Source organism: Chiloscyllium punctatum, chromosome 5 (genome assembly GCF_047496795.1).
Source record: "Chiloscyllium punctatum isolate Juve2018m chromosome 5, sChiPun1.3, whole genome shotgun sequence".
Taxonomy (NCBI): Eukaryota; Metazoa; Chordata; class Chondrichthyes; order Orectolobiformes; family Hemiscylliidae; genus Chiloscyllium; species Chiloscyllium punctatum.
In genome coordinates this window covers 135,503,827-135,523,005 of record NC_092743.1, presented here as the reverse complement: position 1 = coordinate 135,523,005, position 19,179 = coordinate 135,503,827, and the positions used below count along the sequence as shown (strand labels likewise).

Here is a 19,179-nt window from a genome sequence, read left to right as displayed (position 1 = left end):
TCTCCCTACATCTGCATGGGCTTCCTCCTGGTGGTCCGGTTTCCTCCCACATTCTAAAGATGTGCTGGTTAGATGGATTGGTCAGGCTAAGTTGTCCATTGTATCCAGGGATATATAGGTTAGATTGATTGGCAACAGGAAATACAGGATTATAGAATAGAGGGGGGGGTCTGGGTGGGATGCTCTTCAGAGACTCGGTGTGAACTTGTTGGGCCAAATGTCCTGTTTCAACACTTTAGAGATTCTATGATTCTAATCCCAGATCTCAATCTCAAATTTAAATTTAACAATTGACATTCAGAAGAGAAACATCTGCCCTAGACAAGGTAAGAACAAAAAGGTAGACAGTGTACCTAAGATGTCAAGAGTGTGGTGCTGGAAAAACACAGCCAGTCAGGCAGCATCCGAGGAGCAGGAGAGTCGACGTTTCGGGCAAAAGCCCTTCATCAGGAATCCTCGGATGCTGCCTGACCTGAGGATCTAAAATTTGAATTTAGGTTATTGTTAGAAGCAACAAGTATATATAGATTTTTACTAACCACAAAATGGTTTTTCAATTTAAAAGAACACTATAAAATGGCTGAAAATAATGATTGAACTCTGAACATGTACTGTTGATTTGCAGAATTAAGCTGAAATTCAAAGATAAGAGGACAATAGAGTTTACTTAAAATTGACTGACACATTAATTGACCATTCAAACTAACCTTGAACTGCTACAATGGCATGACAATTTACATAAATAAGATTTATTTTCCAAGGAATACCATTGGATTAGCCTGTTGTCAATCATGTCACTATATTACAGTTGATTGGACTTTTCTTGTAATTAAGAACCCTTTCCCAGGAAATATCATTGGATTAACTTGTTGTAAATCATTGTCACCTTATTGTATGTGATTAGTCTTTCTTGTAATTAAGGTTGTACTATCTCTTAAAAAAACATATTAATAATGTGTAATTTTCAAATGTAATTGCTCAACTTCACCACAGAACACAGAAGCTTTAACCTTTGTGTTGCTGGGTAGAATTGCATCAAGGTACCTTAATTCAATAAGCTAATGACCCTTGGTTTTGAACAGACCACATTAGTTGATTCTTTTGCCCAATCTTGAACCAAGAGGCCCCTCTTGAGGGGTCGTAAATCTTCTTTACATGACACGTTTCGGCTTGAACAGATTGTGAACAGATCTATTGTGTGTTGAGGAATTCGGCCGGCCAGACGTGAGTATTTTAAGAGCGTTTGGTTTTCCTCTCATTCAAGTGGTGTCCGACGTGACCATCACTGTTTATTTTCCAGTCCAGCCTGAAAGGATTGGTCTTAGCAAGTGTTGGGTCTGGGGGACATTTTAAATGTTTATACAAAGGGGGGAGAGATTAACTGAGGTTGGGGGTGCTTTTGTACTTACGGACAGTGGTTTCTGAAAATTGCTGAACTCTGAGGGGAGTGTTGAACTCTAAATTCCCAAGTTTGTTAATTTCGGGGTTTTAAAAGAAAACTTCTTTCTCCTGAGCTTTGTTAATTTCCTGGTTCTAAAAGTCGGACCTTTGTATTTTCAGCAGTTTCCGGAGGCTGGTGGCCCCAACAGTTTTAATACAGGCGGTTAGTTATTAGGGAAACAGGTGGCCCCTGATGTTCGGAATTATTAGGGAGGCAAGTGGACCCCGATATTTGTGACTATTACGGAGCCAGTTGATCCCAATATTTAGTACAGGTGGTTGATGGTAATTTAAAATATATTGGCTAAGATTTATATGCTTATAAAAGGAAGAAAGGAGGCCTGGAACTTAATGATAAGTTAATAACTAATAATAATAACTTAATAATAAAAAAAATCAATACTTAAGTTGATTTTTAAAAGAAAGTATCGTGACATTTTATAATAAAAGCTAATTATTTAAAAAAAAGATTTGTGAAATTAATTAGGGCTTGTGGAAGTCTGATTAGTGAGTAATAATTTTTTTTAAAATTAGTTGCTATAAAACTGAAGTAATTTTAAAATGAGTAATTACATAGACAGAACAGATCATCTATCCTCAACGTAAGTGAAATTATGTGAAAAAGCTCAAGATCCAGGACTGTTTTGAATCTGATGTGCATTTTGGAAATTTAACAGGATTTCTTTTAAGGTTGAGAATTCTTCAGTGATTATGAAATAAAATATTAACTCCTGTTCTTTTTACAGGTCATGACTGCCCTACTGTACTAAAGACTGAAATATGGTGTGTGTGTGTGCCTGTGTGTGTGTGAGAGAGAGAGAGAGAGAAAACCTTATAGCTCATAGAAAGTTTAACCCTTTGTGATTCGGTTTGAATGCACATCTTATTTTGGTGATTGAATGTTTGTCTTTTGTTCCTTGGAGCTCAAGATCCAGGACTGTTTTGAATCTGAATTGTATTTTGGAAATTTAACAGGATTTCTTTTAAGTTTAAGGATCCTTCAGCGTTTATGAAATAAAATATTAATTCCTGTTCTTTTTAAAGGTTATGACTGCCCTACTGTACTAAAGACTGAAATATGGTGTGTGTGTGTGTGAGAGAGAGAGCAAGAGAGAAAGCCTTATGACTCGTAGAAAGTTTAACCCTTTGTGATTCGGTTTGAATGCACTTTTTTTTGGTTTTTGAACATTTGTCCTTTGTTCCTTGGAGCTCAAGATTAAGTAAATTTTGAATCTGATGTGCATTTTGGAAATTTAACATGATTTCTTTTAAGGTTAAGGATCCTTCAGTGGTTATGAAATAAAGTATTAATTCCTGTTCATTTTACAGGCCATGGCTGCCCTACTGTCTAAATAATCTCTTTTATCCTTACATGAAAGCCAACGTTATTCACTTTCAAATCAGTTTAATGTGGAGGAAGACAACACTATAACCTTTTTTTGTTTCAGACTTGTTTGTTTCCACTTAATTTTAAGACTGCTGTGTTTAATTGATGATTATTGATGATTATTGGTAAGGACAGTTGTAGTCTTATAGAGGGAGTCCCCTCCCTCAATGACAGTTAACATTTCAATTCAACATTAGGTTGTGATAAATCATCTAAAAATTAATATCCTATAGTTAATATCTGTGTCCTTGGATTCAGCCATTATTCATGCATTAGAAGTTTTTTTTAACTTGAATAGACAAAACCTTTTAAGGCAGCTCCAGCTATTTCATGACCTATAGCATGGTAAATGAGCAATGACTGCTCAGGACTACTTCAGAAACCTAATCATGGATTTAAATTAAGAGATTAAAACCGGGTAATTATAGTGGACTTCAATGTTGGGAACTGTATGCATTTTGCATTTTAAATATTAAATACTGTATAAATGAATTTCCAATTTATATTGATGACTGTAAGAAAATAAAATGTTGCATGTTACTCAGATGTATATTGTAAAAATAATGACCATTGATATATTACCACAGAGGAGATCTGCTCTCAAAACAAGATAAAGAGAACTAAGCTCTGTTGATCTTCCAATGCCCACAAAAATAAATGAAAACTTATTTTCTGTAATCTTCTTCAGCTGGATCCCCACTCAGTAATGGGTAAAGTATGCTTGGTACCATTCCATTCAGTGCCCTCCCCAAAATCCAAACTGAATTCTATCCACATCATTAGGTGTCCTTAACAAATGAAAACGGACTCTTGCCTGAATTAAGCAGGCATTGCTGTCACCTAGCATCCCACCCATTGGACAATAGGGACAGCCAAACATATCGAGGAATAGGGTGGTATATCAATCACTTTTTCTTTTGTAGCATCACTGACCAATTCCATGGAGTTAGCAGGCTCCATAATGTCACAGCCATGTGACACAGTGACCAGGATGAGGGAACGAGACAAATCACCTATTTAGTTATTCTCCTTTTGCAATTTTTGATTAGCTGAAAATTCAAATCCTAAAACTAGCTTTCAGCTAATGACAATCAAGATTCTAAAATGTATAGTGAGGAACAGGCTTTAAAGTTGGACAAACATAAATTGATAAATTGGTTAAATAAGGTTAAAATGAAAATAGAGGCTAGGAGATCAACTACAGAAGGGAAGAGAATGATGCGATAAGAAGGATAAAGCAGCACAGTACAGTTTTTAATATCTTTATTTATTATTATAAAGATTTATTGTTCGTAACTATATTTATAATTATTTATATTATTATTGGCAGGATCATTTGTCTTTAATTCCTTCCCACATTGTCAGTGACCTGTCTTCTTGCCTCATGGTTAACTTAAAACATGACTGCATTAATTCATTGCTGGAAAAGTGCAGCAGGTCAGGCAGCATCCAACGAGCAGGAGAATCGATGTTTCAGGCATAAGCCCTTCATCAGGAATGGGGAAGGTGTACCAAGCAGGCTAAGATAAAAAGTAGGGAGGAGGGACTTGGGGGAGGGGGCATTGGGAATGCAATAGGTGGAAGGAGGTTAAGGTGAGGGTGATAGGCCGGAGAGCGGGGTGGGGGCGGAGAGGTCGGGAAGAAGATTGCAGGTCAAGAAGGCAGTACTGAGTCCAAGGGTTGGGACTGAGAAAAGGTGGGGGGAGAGAAAATGAGGAAGTTGGAGAAATCTGCATTCATCCCATGTTCCTAGGCGGAAGATGAGACGCTCTTTCTCCTGCATATCCTTGGTGGAGTGGGAGGGGGAGTTAAAGTGTTCAGCCACGGGGTGGTTGGGTTGGTTGGTGCGGGTGTCCCAGAGGTGTTCTCTCAAATGTTCCGCAAGTAGGCGGCCTGTCTCCCCAATGTATAGGAGGCCACATTGGGTGCAGCGGATGCAGTAAATGATGTGTGTGGAGGTGCAGGTGAATTTATGATGGATATGGAAGGATCCCTTGGGATCTTGGAGGGAAGTGAGAGGGGAGGTGTGGGCGCAAGGTTTGCATTTCTTGCGGTTGCAGAGGAAGGTGCCGGGAGTGGAGGTTGGGTTGGTGGGGGGTGTGGACCTGACTAGGGAGGTTGCGGAGGGAGTGGTCTTTCCGGAATGCTGATAGGGGAAGGGAGGGAAATATATCTTTGGTCATGGGGTCTGTTTGGAGGTGGTGGAAATGACGAAGGATGATACGATCTATCTGGAGGTTGGTGGGGTGGTAGGTGAGGACCAGTGGGGTTCTGTCCTGCTGGTGATTGGAGAGGCGGGGTTCAAGGGTGGAGGAGCGGGAAGTGGAGGAGATGCAGTGGAGAGCATCGTCAACCATGTCTGAGGGGAAATTGCGGTCTTTGAAGAAGGAGGCCATCTGGGTTGTTCGGTATTGGAATTGGTCCTCCTGGGAGCAGATGTGGCGGAGGCGAAGGAATTGGGAATATGGGATGGCGTTTTTACAGGGGGCAGGGTGGGAGGAGGTGTAATCTAGGTAGCTGTGGGAGTCGGTCGGTTTATAATAAATCTCCGTGTTGAGTCGGTCGCCCAAGATAGAAATAGAGAGGTAGCCGTGGGAGTCAGTTGTCAATTCCATCGGGAGTCGATTCCTTCACCTCCGCCGCATCTGCTCGCCATCCCATATTCCCTCAGACGTGGTTGACGATGCTCTCCACCGCATCTCCTCCACTTGCCCCTCCTCCACCCTTGAACCCCGCCCCTCCAATCGCCACCAGGACAGAGCTTCACTGGTCCTCACCTACCACCCCACCAACCTCCAGATCCATCGTATCATCCTTCGTCATTTCCGCCACCTCCAAACAGACCCCACCACCAAGGATATATTTCCCTCCCCTCCCCTAAAAGCATTCCGGAAAGACCACTCCCTCCACGACCTCCCTCGTCAGGTCCACACCCCCCCACCAACCCAACCTCCACTCCCAGCACCTTCCCCTGCAACCGCAAGAAATGCAAAACTTGCACCCACACCTCCCCCCTCACGTCCCCCCAAGGGATTCTTCCATATCCGTCACAAATTCACCTGCACCTCCACACACATCATTTAATGCATCCGCTGCACCCAATGTGGCCTCCTCTACATTGGGGAGACAGGCCGCCTACTTGCGGAACATTTGAGAGAACACCTCTGGGACACACGCACCAACCAACCCAACCACCCCGTGGCAGAACACTTTAACTCCCCCTCCCACTCCACCAAGGACATGCAAGTCCTTGGCCTCCTCCATCGCCAGACCATGGCAACGTGATGCCTGAAGGTAGAGCGCCTCATCTTCCGCCTAGGAACCCTCCAACCACAAGGGATGAATGCAGATTTCTCCAGCTTCCTCATTTCCCCTCCCTCCACCTTATCTCAGTCCCAACCCTCAGACTCAGCACCACCTTCTTGACCTGCAATCTTCTTCTCGACCTCTCCGCCCCCCCATCCCCTCTCCGGCCTCTCACCCTCACCTTAACCTCCTTCTACCTATTGCATTCCCAAGTCCCTCCTCCCTACCTCTTATCTTAGCCTGCTTGGCACACCTTCCTCATTCCTGAAGAAGGGCTTATGCCCGAAATGTCGATTCTCCTGCTCCTTGGATGTTGCCTGACCTGCTGCGCTTTTCCAGCAACACATTTTTCAGCTCTGATCTCTAGCATCTGCAGTCCTCACTTTCTCCTGCACTAATTCATTGTTAATCAAAGAATGGAAAGCTACCTTACTGGCCAGTTGAAGACATTCTGCATGTGATTGGGGATAGGGATAGGTATATATAGCAGATGGAACTCCCAAAGGCGGGGAGGTGACTGTGAATGGGTGTATGTATATATATTATAGAAGGGACATGAGGAAACAATGTAAGGCCACTAAGGTTGAGGAATATATAAACAAAGTTAAGGTGACAATACTATAAAATAATGAATTTAGGCTCGGGATTCCGAATAGAATCTATGTCAGGCATACCAAGCCTTTTTGAGAATTGGGATTTTGTTCCTGTATAACAGCTGAGCCTGGTGGCTCAGTGGTTAGCACTACTGCCTCACAGCGTTCGGGTCCCACGTTCAATTCCAGTATTGGGTGACTGTCTGTGTGGAGTTTGCACATTCTTCCCATGTCTACGTGAGTTTCCTCTGGGTGCTCCAGTTTCTTCCCACAGTCCAAAGATGTGATGTCAGGTGAATTGGCCATGCTAAATTGCCCGTAGTGTAAGATGCATTAACCAGAATGAAATGGGTCTGGGTGGATTACTCTTTGGAGGGTCGGTGTGGACTTGTTGAGCTGTAGAACCTGTTTCCACACTGTCGAGAATCTAATCATCTCCTGATTAACCTCAGCCTTAATTTAAACCACCCACTGTTGCAAACCTTTCCTTCATTTGAAAATGAAACATCCAGCCTTCATATACGATATCATGGGGATGAGTGACCTGCGTCATCCTAAACCGGGTCCCATCCCAGGGACTAGAGTTATGTTCATGAAGTATGTCCCTAACTGCAAGACCAAACCGGCCACATTTGCTCAATATGTCCAAGGGTGATGTAAATGTAAATGCAGTAAAATTCTGGGAGTAGCCTGAATATGAATGGCTTGTGTTACAAGACTGAAAGATGCGCCTATCTGTCTGATGGAAGTGCCAAATAATTGAACAATAATTAAGAAGCTCAATTACCTTTATTTAACCCAATGTTTTTGCAATGTTTTCTGCCTGGACTCACTGTCAGGATCCAGACCAACAGTACGAACCAGTCCAGGAATTTCCAGTCGCAAATGAGGTGAGTGGGTGGTTTTCTATTGGGATGGCCAAGGCCGGACTGAACCATGGGGCAAGTTACAGGTAACACAAGTTATATCCACCGCCCTCGCAATCCCAAATGCCGTATGCCAAGCTTGATAGGGTTGATTGGAACCAGGATACCCACTGGGGGCAGAACCTATCTCATGTGCCCACCTGATGACCCCTGCTGGACAACCTTTTCCCGAGGGGATCCTGAAAATTGGGATAGGCAGGCCCCAGCATTTCACCTTTGAAACTGGCAACAAGACATCAAAACCCCAGGGGCAAATATCTGGCCCTTGTTTTAACTGTTGAAATGTGGCCAATGGGGAGTAATTTGTCTTTGATGTTACCTCGGAGCTGATGATTGGAAGTCAACATGCTTTCATCCTATCAAATGGAAAATCTACTAATATACACTGACTCTTCATTGTGCTTTTAGTATGACTCACGTTTTTGGAGCCTTGTGGGAACATTGAAGATTTTTAACCCCCAAGGGGGCAATATTATAGTACTGTTATTTTGTTCAATCAATCTGACAGTTATCAAGATGTTTGGCTCGTGTTGATGCTGTTTCTAAAGTAGTGGACAAGTATATGCAGCTAGGTAAAAACAATGACTGCAGATGCTGAAAAGCAAATACTGGATTAATGGTGCTGGAAGAGCACAGCAGTTCAGGCAGCATCCAACGAGCAGCGAAATCGATGTTTCGGGCAAAAGCCCTTCCTGATAAAGGGCTTTTGCCCGAAACGTCGATTTCGCTGCTCGTTGGATGCTGCCTGAACTGCTGTTCTCTTCCAGCACCATTAACCAAGTATATGCAGCTGCCAAGCAGGCAGCCTTACACCCCAAGCTTCTGATCCCATTGGGTCCCCAGCAAAACCTGGTTAGACAGAGTATAAGGACGGGTATGCCAGACCTGGGAAAGGTACAAAAACTCATGGGGGAATGAGACTGTCTGTTCAGTGTCAATTCACAATGTAGAGGTTGATTTCTCTATTGCTTACTGACTATAATCATATGGGTTTAGTGTTTGGATTATTTTCCATATTATTTACCAATTTGGAAGTAATTTGCAAATTTCCATTTCTGAAATAATTACAGGCACCTAATATTAAATATGCTATTGACTGAATTATCAAATGATTTGATTTCATACATAGATGCTAAGCTTAAATGTCTTTGCTTTGTGTATGGAGCGTATAAGGATACACACTGGTTGATTTGGTTTATTTTTGGATTGGTCTGTTAAATCTAAGGCTGAGCTGTCATATTCACTTAGATATTTAATACTGAACAGTGAGGGTTTATATTTTAAGACTCTACCATTATCTAAATTCTAGGGTTAGCTCAATATTAGAAAAATTTCAGTGTGGTTTGAAAGCTTTGTGTTGTGTTACCATAATTTTGGAACAGCATTGCCCTCCAGCCAATATCCTTCACCAACTTTTCTGCTCAAAATCACCATCTGGTTTCGACACTCAATTCTAAGTACTGTTAACTGCAGATGTAGATCAGACCATTTAATTGGGCACTAGGTTAATGCATGTTTTATGAATGTCCCCTTTCAGATAGATCACATAGTAAAAGAAACAAAGGGGGGATGTTATCCTTCACTAACATTTTGTTTCTAGAAACCCATAATAAAATATTTAGAGAGGAAGAAGTAGTTTATTATGCCCGTACTTCAGCAAGAGACTCCCTGACCCCTTTTATCCTTCCAAATCCTAACATGGGCATATGGAATAGTACTAAAGTATTTACAGGATGTAATATCTCTTTTAGTTATTACCTATCTCCACCTACTACTTGTTTATGGATTTCCTCCAATAAGTCCGCAATATCCTATCCAAATTGCTACAATGGTAAGGGTTGGGGGTGCGCTTATGTAAGAGTGCCTAAAATTATTCCCTGTGCTATGATTAAATGTATTAGTCGTCACTACTTTTCTGAAGGACCTCTCACCTCATGTGTATGCCTTAACAAAAAATATATCCCTATTACTACTGGAATTCAAACTCTATATGGAGAGGGTAAAAACGGCGCTGATATTTTCCCAATTATTGGATGGGTAGAACCATTTTGGGATGTCAACCATGTTTCGTATGAAGAAACTCACCTCATTCAATGAGATGATTTTCACCCTCAGCACCCAGGGCCAAATTGTGTAATCATGGACTATCCACATAGCCCAGGAAGTCACAAAAATAGGCCTGCTCCTTACTGGGAAAGTCACTCTATTATCTATGCTAACCCTGGATTTTTTTTTCACTTATAATAAAGCATCTAACTACCTTTGTGAAATAGAGCAAGTACTCCTCGTGCCGTAGCTGTAGGAACACTCTTTCCAACCACTGTTCCCTGTCCAATTACCTGGCAACGAGATCATAATTCCCCTTTTAAATGTTCAGTTTCTCCTGACTTTTGTGCAGAATGGAAGAATCCAAAGACCATATCAAGAAGTAAAACACACTCATTGGCATATGCAACTCTTAGCGTTCTTTCACTGGGAGGGTTTTCAGGAAATATTAGTCATCAAGACTGTTATTATCTGATTTGCAGACTCACGATTTTGGGAAATGAGACAACTGCTGCCCTAATAGAAATTAGGGACATGCTTTCAGAACTGCACCTATTTACCCAACAAAACCGTGATGCTCTCAATTGCATACTTGAGAAGGGAGGTGGAGTTTGTGCCATAGTCAAAGGAAAGTTCATCATGGGGGTCACTAATATTATCAAAAACATTACTAAACATATAGATAACATCCACACTTTTGTCAACCAAATGAATGAAGGAGCAGGATGGGGAGATTGAAGTTTTGGTTCATGATCTATGCTGCTATTGTTTTAGTTGGTCATTTTGTTGGTATTGCTATAGTTAAGTGTATTATTGCTAAAATATTAGTTTCTATTGACAACATTGGTTCCACTCAAAAAATGCTTCTGCTCCTTTTAGATGAAGATGAGGAAACACCATTGCCTGCCCTTGGTTCCCACTCAGAGGAGGAGGAAGTATGACAGTCTTTCGCTGCCATCGAATTGGATTACTTTGATCCGTGCCTTTATGGTATGGTCATGGAATGACCAAAGTGGGGAGAGGAGGATCGAAAAGCTGAATTTAGGGTATTATTAGAAACGTCACGTATATGTAGATTTTTACCAGCCACAAAATGTTTTTTTCAATTTAAAAGAATGCTATAAAATGGCTGAGAATAATGATTGAACTCTGAACTTGTACTGTTGACTTGCAGAAATTAGCTGAAATTCAAAGATAAGAGGACAATAGAGTTTACTTAAAATTGACTGACACATTAATTGACCATTCGAACGAGCCTTGAACTGCTGCCATGGCATGACAATTTACGTAAATAAGATTTATTTTCCAAGGAATACCATTGGATTAGCCTGTTGTCAGTCATGTCACCATATTACAATTGATTGGACTTTTCTTGTAATTAAGAACCCTTTCCCAGGAAATATCATTGGATTAACTTGTTGTAAATCATGTCACCTTATTGTATGTGATTAGTCTTCCTTGTAATTAAGGCTGTACTATCTCTTAAAAAACATATAAATAATGTGTAATTTTCAAATGTAATTGTGCGATTTCACCACAGAACACAGAAGCTTTAACCTTTGTGTTGCTGTGCAGAATTGCGTCAAGGTACCTTAATTCAATAAACTAATGACCCTTGCTTTTGAACAGACTGCATTCGTTGATTCTTTTGACTGATCTCGAACCAAGAGACCCCTCTTGAGAGGTCGTAAATCTTCAGACCTGCTGTGCTTTTCCAGCACCACACTCTTGACTCTGATCTCCAGCACCTGCAGTCCTCACTTTCTCTCCTCATAATTACTAATGCATCGTGTTACTCATAAATTTGTAACGGTGTGGTGGGGAGGAAGAAAATCACTTCAAAATTTAAAAAAGGAGATTTTGGCTCTGATATTTGCACATTCTAGGAAAGAAAGCTTGAGAAAGATTTTGGATGGGAGACATGAAAATAGAGAAATTAACAGCAAATTTCTGTCAGGGTTTTTGAAAAGCCTTGCTAACTGTTGGGCTAGGAAATAGTCAGGTACCGGATGTTAAGTAGGTTTGATATTGAAGTGTAAGGAATGCGGGTTTGGATATTTCAACATCATGGGATATGAGTCAACCAAAAACAGAGAGCAATAACGCTTTCTCTCAATCTTCAAGCTGTGCTACAGATCCATTTATTTCATAGATCTGGTGGTTCTCGTTTTATTCCAACTGCCGAGATCCCTGAAACCTAAAGTTTCTTGCCTGCAATATTTAAAGTAAAGATTGAGATCAACCTACTTTTCCTAATCAACCTTTCAATATTACACACCTCTAGAGTAGGTGGGACTTGAACGCAGATCTCCTCAACCCTGAGGTCGGGACACTACCACGGCACTAACAAGAGGGCTCTAATGTGAGCATGCAGGTCCATTAAAAAGGTTCATTGAATGATAAAAGGTTTCATTGAGTGAATTGCCTCACATGAAATGGTAATTGGGCTAGTTAAGGCATGTTTGTGAAGTTGAAAATTTCTTCCTTGGAACATCCTCCATTAAGGAGAGCTGATGACCTAGTGGGATTATCACTGGATTGTTAATCCAGAGACACTGGTAACGTTCTGGGGATCAGGGTTTGAATCCCGCCAGAGCAGATGATGCTATTTGAACTCAATGGAAATCTGGATTGAGGAGTCCTAAACCCATTGTCAGGGGTAAAAACCCATCTGCTTCACCAATGCCCTTTAGGGAAGGAAACTGCCATCCTTACCTGGTCTGGCCAACATGTGACTCCAGACCCACAACAATGTGGTTGATTCTTAACTGCCCTCTGGGCAATTAGGGATGGCAATAAATGCTGGCCTAGCCAATGATGTCCACAATCTGTGAATGGGGATAAGGAAACTCACGGGTCCTTAGAGATATTCCACTGGTGTCCTTTCAGCTTTTATATGAGTCATTATGACATAGTCTATTATAAGGATTGAAGAAAAAGTGCATTTTACTGTTGTGACTTAATGTCTTTTATTCAAGAGACTGCATGTATATTGTAGCATTACTAAGTTTGTATTGATGTGACTTCACTATTGTCTGTAAATGCATCCTGTATGATAAGATACTGACACTATAAAAACCAATTAAATAAAAAAGTTATAAGTTTATTTATCGTTTTTACACTGACTTCATCAATTATGTCACTTTAAAAGATAATCATCAGAATTTGTGTTTTGTATGGCTCTTTCACTCCCGCATCCCATTGAGCTATACAGTCATATAAATGTATAGAATGGAAACAGACCCTTCGGTCCAACTCGTCCATGCTGACCAGATAGCCTAAATTAATCTAGTCCTATTTGCCAGCACCCGACCCATATCCCTCCAAACCCTTCCTATTCATTTGTCCATCCAGGTGCCTTTTAAATGTTGTCATTGTACTTTCTGTAGCAGCTCATTCCATACACGCACCACCTTCTGTGTGAAAAGGTTGCCCCTTAGGTGTCTTTTAAATCTTTCCCCTCTCACCCTAAACCCCTATGCTCTCTAGTTCTGGATTAACCCACTCCAGAGAAAAGACTTGTCTATTTATCTTATCCATGCCCCTCATGATTTTATAAACCTCTATAAGGTCACCCCTCAGCCTCCAACACTCCAGGGAAAACAACGTCAGCCGATTCAGCATCTCCCTTATATCTCAAACCCTCCAACCCTGGCAACATCCTTGTAAATCTCTGAAAGTTTCCTCAAAGCAAAATTCATCATTAGCTGTGTTTGCATTTAAATCAACAATGACTGAAACAATTATTTTTATTCAGTATGTGTTCAGAGTGGGAAAAGTGTGCAGTATTCAGGTGATACCAAAGAACAGTGGAGTCTGAGGCACTTTCATGTTTCTTTTAACTATCTCCATCAATCCTGTTTTAGTTAGTGGGAACAACATGAGATTTGATGGATGGAAATGGGAAATTTGATGGAAGGCCAGTTCTATCTTAAATCTGCAGGAGCATTCAAAGAGTCAGATCAATGCTTAGTGTACAGTCTCAAAGAGTTTCTCTTTGTGGGTGTGCTAGCATTGGACAGGGTCCAGAGGACGTTTCCGAGAATGATACTAGAGATGAAGTACAGAATACTGAGGGGCCTGAATAGACTGGATGTGAAGAATATGTTTCTACTCATAGGAGAGACGAAGATTCCAGGGTCAAGATTAGAGTGGTGCTGGAAAAGCAAAGCAGGTCAGGCAGCATCCGAAGAGCAGGACAATCGACGTTTCGGGCAAAAACCCCTCATTCCAGATGAAGGGCTTTTGCCCGCAATGTCGATTTTCCTTCTCCTCGATGCTGCCTGAGCTGCAGTGCTTTTCCAGCACCACTCTAATCTTGACCCTGATCTCCAGCATCTGCAGTACTCATTTTTGCCTACTAAAATTCCAGGGCACAGCCTCAGAGTGAAAGGGTGACCCTTTAAAACTGAGATGAAGAGGAATTTCTTCCGCTAGAGTGTAGTTAATCTGTGAAACTCATTGGCACAGACGCCTATAGAGGCCAAGACATTGAGTGTATTTAAGACAGAGATGGGTAAGTTCTTGATTAGTAAGGTGATCAAGGGTTATGGGGAGAAGGCAGGAGAATGGTGCTGAGAAACACATCATGATCGAATGGTGGAGCAGACTTAATGAGTTGAATGGTCTAATTCTGTTCCAATATAGGATGGTCTAATATGACGTGGAGGGAAAGGTAGAGGTATTGAGATCAAAAGATTGCTTGCCCGGCCCAACATATATTTACCGAGCTCTCCAGTTTTAAGCTTACTGACTCCACTAGGTCTTCCTCTAGAGTTAGTAGATGTGTTCAGCAATAGAAGGTGAATCCTAAAGATCCTAGAGAGGTCTCCATGTGATGCAAAACTAATTCATTTCTCTTAGCATTTGTTCCCTTATTTTTGGGAAGTTTAACTGACAGCGAAGAATCATCTAATTGGGCAATAAAGAGTCTTTGAACTTTCCAGTCGGGGTGGGAAGGAGGGATGTTGTAACAATGGACGTCTTGGATGACCAATGGCAGGACTGATACTATGGAGAGCAAGTCATGTGATAAACAGCCAGGAATATATTCAGAGTTTAGATTAAAGTGGTGCTGGAAAAGCACAGCAGGTCACGCAGCATCTGAGGAACAGGAAAATCGACGTTTCGGGCAAAAGCCTTTCATCAGGAATGAAGGCCAATATCTTCAACCCAAAATGAACAACTCTATATACAAGGTCAGCTTCATTTTGTGCAGCATTGTGATTTCAAGTAAATGTTTCATTGATATCACTGGAGCATGCCTTCAGGATATTAAATACGACCTCTCTTACCTGTGACAGATGTATCTCCCTTCCCTGAAATGTTCCTGATTCAAATACCAGCATGAGGGAATATATGAAGAAATCAAACTCCCCCGACTCCACCTTAATAAGCTGCCTGCTCTATTTGTGCTGTTCAAGGTGGGTTACAATTAGGGTTCTAATTTATAATTTCAGGTGCATCATTCACAAACTATCCATGAAACAATCAAAACATAAGTATGTAAGTTAGCTCACTGAGTTTGAAGGTTTGTTTTCAGACATGTTGATTAGATTAGATTCCCCCACAGTGTGGAAACAGACCCTTCGGCCCAAAACGTCCACACTGACCCTCCGAAGAGCAACCCACCCAGACCTATTCACCTACATTTACCCCTGGCTAACGTACCTAGCAGTATGAGCTATTTAGCATAGCTAATTCACCTGACCTGCACATCTTTGGATTGTGGGAGGAAGCCGTTTCGTCACCATACTGGGTAACATCACCAGTGAGAGTCTCCGGTGAAGTGCTGGTGGGTAGGTCCCGCCTCTCTATTTACATGTCCTCTGTTAAATGTCACTGACATTGCTTTATTTGAAAGGAATTAGATTTTGAAATAACAACCAAGAATGACAGGAAATTTTAATCAGGAGATTTAAATCTCATTTAAAAGATTAATCAGGTGTTGAATCAATTAGCTGCCTGAACAAAAACTGTCTGAACGTTATTACTTGATATTTTCTAATTTTGAGGCAGCACAGTGCCTCAGTGGTTAGCACTGCTGCCTCACAGCGCCAGGGACCCAAGTTCAGTTCCAGCCTCGGGTGACTGTGTGGAGTTTGCATGTTCACCCCATGTCTGCGTGGGTTTTTTCCGGGTGCTTCGGTTTCCTCCCACAGTCCAAAGATGTGCAGGTCAGGTGAATTGGCCTTGCTAAATTGCCCCTAGTGTTAGGTGGATTAGTCAGAGGAAAATGGGTCTTGGTGCTTACTCTTCGGAGGGTCGGTATGGACTTGTTGGGCCGAAGGGCCTGTTTCCACACTGTAAGTAACCTAATCTAATTAAATTTTTTTTTAAATGCCTAAGCAACATATAAATAACTAAATAAATGGTGAAATAATTGCATATTGAAAAGGTTTTCAGGACTACAAATGTAAAACAGTATCTTCAAATGAGTTTATTTAAATACTTCCTAATACTTCCTATTTACAGAGTCGTGCAGTTTTGAAATATTTGTTAATCTGTAAGTATCCAAAATTGAAATAGACAATATTTTGAGAAAGAATGATAGCTTATTGGTGTCCTATATAATAGTTGAGGGGGATGTAGAAAGCAAATATTGAAAAATCTATTCCAAATTGTTCACTCTAACTGAATATAATTCCAGATTTAAGGCGTACCACCTGCAGCTAATATCCATCATGTCATTTTGTGGCAACTCTATGATTTGTTGCCACAAGATGGTGCTGAAAGATATCAAATAAACACAATGAGCTGACCCTTTCCAGAAATCAGTAAAGTATCAATCTCACTGGGTTTCACGGAGAGTTATTCTCCCCGAGTCTGAGCAGGTTTTCCTGTGCAGTCATCCCAAACAGATCCCTCATTCACCAAGCATCACCCCATGATGGTGTCCCACGTGTCTGATGTTAACCCAAGTCTCCTAATCACCATCGGCAGAAGAGCTGCCAGGGGATTGTGGAATTCCTGGGCACCCAGTTGAGGTGGTTGTTCACCTGGTCAGTTGCTCTCAGTCCACCACTGCCCTGGAGATGGCAGACAAGGTGAAATGGCTTGACCACCTTATGGACAGGTCTGAGCTAGTCCTGATGACACACAAGAGAGCTCTCTTTTTCCCCCAAAAGAAGGCAACAACTCCAGGTCCAGTCAGCCTAGTCTGAGCTTGACCCCCAGGTCAATGTGGTCTCAACTGTGCCAAAGAACAGTCAGCAGGTGTAGAAAGAAGGTCAGTGACCTTTTCTACTCTGTCAGGTTAAGTGCCACCATCTTGTCTCAGCAACTTCTGTCCCTGCTACTGAACCCACCTCCTGCCAGAGCTCAGGCTCAATCACTATTGCTTATGACATCTTCGCTCACTTGCTTACACCCACTAAAACCCCACAGTACCAAACCCCAAACGGCCTCTGCACTGCCTACTCACTCACTGGTGGCACCTCACTACCCTATTCCCCCATACGTACCAGCTGTGCCAGCCGCTTTCATCGCAATCGTTCCCTTCCTTTCTCACATTGAGGAACAACAGAGCCCACAAAAAGAAAGAAAGAGCCAAGATGGATGGTAAAATGGTCAACATTCATCTCCTATAGGAACCTAGGAGTTAGGAGCAGGAGAAGGCAATTCAGCCCTTCTAGCCCGTTCCACCATTTAACATGATCATGGCTGATCTTAACCTGGCTTGTCTCCACTCAGGAAGAAAGTGAAGACTGCAGATGCGAGAGATCAGAACTGAAAATGTGTTGCTGGAAAAGAGCAGCAGGTCAGGCAGCATCCGAGGAGCAGGAGAATCGACGTTTCGGGCATGAGCCCTTCTTCAGGAATCACTCCACTCTGGTCTCCACTCTGCTTTGCCACCTGCTCCACAAAGCCCTTTATCCCACTTTTCATTAGAAACATATTGATTTCTTTATTAAATCTATTTCTTTGTTGAATTTGCTGATTGATTCTGCCTCCACTGTGGAAGTCTCACAATCGGTGAGAGAAGTAGCTTCTCCTCATCTCAGTTTTGAACCTGCCTCCTGTCACTCTATACCTATGACCTCTTGTTCTAGACTGTCCCATCAGGGGAACATCTGTTCAACATTCACCTTATCAATCACTATGATGATTCTCATTATCCAATAATTTTGTTTGTCATCTGAGAAGACCTGGACCAATCCTGTGTCAGCCAGAAATGTCAATGACCCCAGGAACGGAGTATGAGTCATTGTCCATTGCTGTGCTACTCTCCCATTTCCCCACTGTGAATGGACTGTTGATATGGCAGAACATCTACCTCCTTAATGAGGCATATCTTCTCTCTTGCCTCCTGCAGGCATGAGTGGCAACTTCAGCCGAATGGACAGAACCATGGGACATCCCTCACCAACCTCTGAGGAAGATCTCTTGGAGGATGCACTGGCAAGGCTGTCTCCTGCCCCGTCCACCAGCTGTGATGCTGCCATCCCAGTGGGTATTTGCTCTTGATTAGAGTCTCCTCAGTTAGTTGAGGAAGAAGTTCTCCAGGTCTCTGGCACTGGGAAGGCAGCTGGAGAGTAGGCCACAACTCTGCTCTGGGTAGGAAATGATTAGATTATCTACAGTGTGGAAACTGGCCCTTCAGCCCAAACCAATCCTCCTACGAGTAACCCACCCAGACCCATTTCCCTCTGACTAATGCCATGAATGCTATGGACAATTTAGCATGGCCAAACCACATCTTTGGACTGTGGGAGGAAACCAGAGCACTCAGACAACAGAGAGAATGTGAAAACTCCACACAGACACTCGCCCGAGACAGGGATCAAACCTGGGTCTGTGATGCTGTGAGGCAACAGTGCTACCCACTGAGCCACCGTGCCATTGCCTTGTATTTTTGACAAAAGGCGCATTTATGGGATGCTCCCTATATTGGAATGGTTGGTGATGAGTGGTTAAATAATACATTGCCGTGTTAAGTCTCTCAATAATGTAAAGTTATACAGATTCTTTGTTTTGTTGCATTTTAATTATATTGTAGGAATAAAGTGTGTTTTGATTAAAGCTTAGTGGTAGACCAATCAAGTCATATCTGGAATACAGCGCTTTGTCTTTAAAGTAAAATGAAATTTAGGGTCTAGGCTATCACTATGATATATTTTGGGGGAGGTTGGTCTGGTCTCTGATGACTTCTTAGAGGTTTCCTTTCAGGCCTCTCCAAGGGTAACTGGGCCTTTCACCCCCACCCACAGACCAGGAGGGTGTTCCTGCCTCCAGTCTGGAGCCTCCAAATATGAACAATCCACAGTTAACCAACCAAACTTCCAGGCCCGACAGTGGAGGAATGGCTATCACCCGCGGAGTGTAGTGGGTGCAAATGAGAGCACCATAGGTGGCACATCATTGTTAAAATGTTACCACAGTTTTCAACAAATGTCATTCCAGTGACAAGATTGAAGACGCAGAGCCCCGCCATACTCAAGGTTTGATGGTTGAAGGTGCAAACTGAGCAGCTCCTATACCA

General features: G+C 42.1%; 1 long non-coding RNA gene across 1 annotated transcript; it reads left to right on the top strand.

Moving 5' to 3' along the window:
• Positions 1-877: 877 nt before the first annotated feature.
• Positions 878-11,324, top strand: LOC140477469 (uncharacterized). The gene is made up of 2 exons (XR_011960741.1): positions 878-1,224; positions 10,578-11,324. It is a non-coding gene; the product is annotated as an uncharacterized lncRNA (long non-coding RNA).
• The last annotated feature ends 7,855 nt before the right edge of the window (positions 11,325-19,179 follow it).